The sequence below is a fragment of the Priapulus caudatus genome, unplaced genomic scaffold, assembly GCF_000485595.1.
Source record: "Priapulus caudatus unplaced genomic scaffold, Priapulus_caudatus-5.0.1 Scaffold149, whole genome shotgun sequence".
Classification (NCBI taxonomy): domain Eukaryota; kingdom Metazoa; phylum Priapulida; class Priapulimorpha; order Priapulimorphida; family Priapulidae; genus Priapulus; species Priapulus caudatus.
In genome coordinates, this window is record NW_014577210.1 from 133,684 (window position 1) to 135,691 (window position 2,008).

The following is a 2,008-nucleotide window of genomic DNA, read 5'->3' on the forward strand; positions in this document are numbered from 1 at the left end:
TATGCGGTTTCGTCACCACGGTTCTCGGCTGCTAGGCAGACGGACACGGACGCTCACGCACACGCCTCGTATGCGGTTTTGCCACGGTTCTCGGCTGCTAGGCAGACAGACACGGACGCTCACGCACACGCCTCGTATGCGGTTTCGCCACGGTCCTCGGCTGCTAGGCAGACGGACACGGACGCTCACGCACACGCCTCGTATGCGGTTTCGCCACGGTGTTCGGCTGCTAGGCAGACGGACACGGACGCTCACGCACACGCCTCGTATGCGGTTTCGCCACGGTCCGCTGCTGCTAGGCAGACAGACACGGACTCTCGCGCACACGCCTCGTATGCGGTTTCGTCACCACGGTTCTCGGCTGCTAGGCAGACGGACACGGACGGGGGGGGCTGTTGATACTCGCGCGTTCATTCACAGGGAATTTCTGTCAGCGAATGTGTGTGGGGGGGGAATCACGCGCCTATCCTTCTCCCCATCTGTCCCTCTCACATCGTGTCGTTCCTTACTCCCAACCTCCTCCTTCTAACCTCTTACGTACCCCTCTCCCCTTTTGATCCCCCCAACCATTCCTATACACTCCCCCGCGACACCCTCCAGTAACCATTGCTCTGTACCTGACATCCTCCCCTTCCCCCTTCATTCCCATTTCCCCCGTTTCCCATATCCCTATCGATCCTACCTCGGTTGTCTTTGTCGTTTTCCCGGTCTGCTCTCTGGTTTCTCTTCACTATCTGCATCAGCCATTTCTCCACCTGTATCTGCTTGCAGTGGCTGAGGATGAAGTGCTCCAGAACCTCCGGGTTCTCCTTCAGGTAGGCCTTCAGTACGTCCGGGTTGATATCTGTAACCAAGCAAGGGCAAGCACAAACGTAAGAGAGACTGCTGTAACACAGCCTGTTCTGCTAACATCCATGACAAATACGACATACGCATAATTATACGCTCTCCTATGACACTATTTGTCATAAGAAGATTCTTTCTATGACAAATATTGCTGTATGTGTTGTGAACTTGTGCGCATCATAGGAGTTTAGGAGCGCTATTATGAACGCAAGCAGTGAATTTCAACTGTAAATCGGAACGAAGTTTACTCGCCACTATTTGTCATAGGAAGAATCTTCCTATGCCAAATAGGCCTAGTAGATATAATAGGAGAGCGTATATGCGTATGTCGTATTTGTCATAGATGCAAGCAGAACAATGTCATGTTGTGTAACAGTATGCTGCTTACGTCAGTATGACGTCATGTAGGAAAGAGCAGGAATTACGATAGGAAGATTGCAGATTTTGGCAGAGGTGTCTATGGCATGAGAGGTACTGTATTTCTCTCACGAGTTCTCACGCAAGCACGCGGAATCGGCCGAAGTGTGCCGAGTGTCTGCGTCATATACAGCCGAAGATAGATGTAGTTACGGAATCGGTCGAAGTTAGCCGAGTGTCTGCGTCATACAGCCGAAGATAGATGTAGTTACGGAATCAGCCGAAGTGTGCCGAGTGTCTGCGTCATACAGCCAAAGATAGATGTAGTTACGGAATCGGTCGAAGTGTGCCGGGGTGTCTGCGTCATACAGCCGAAGATAGATGTAGTTACGGAATCGGCCGAAGTGTGCCGAGTGTCTGCGTCATACAGCCGAAGATAGATGTAGTTACGGAATCGGCCGAAGTGTGCCGAGTGTCTGCGTCATACAGCCGAAGATAGACGTAGTTCAAACAAAATCAACTCCCTGTGTTATGAGTAAGAGGTAACATACGCTATACAACCGAGATTAGTTGTAGCTACAAAACCAGCAAACAACCGGGGTGTGTCAAATATTGAATCCGGAATGTCGCCATATTGATGATGTCATGTAGACGTACTTTTGCCGTACCGATTATACTAAGTCAACAGCTTCTCTAGTGTCTAGTATAGTCATCTTTCGGTGATGCCACTGCATATTAAAAATGCCCAATGCCATATATGGCCGCCATATTTCGTACTCGAAGAGTTCGTGCGTGCGATATATAT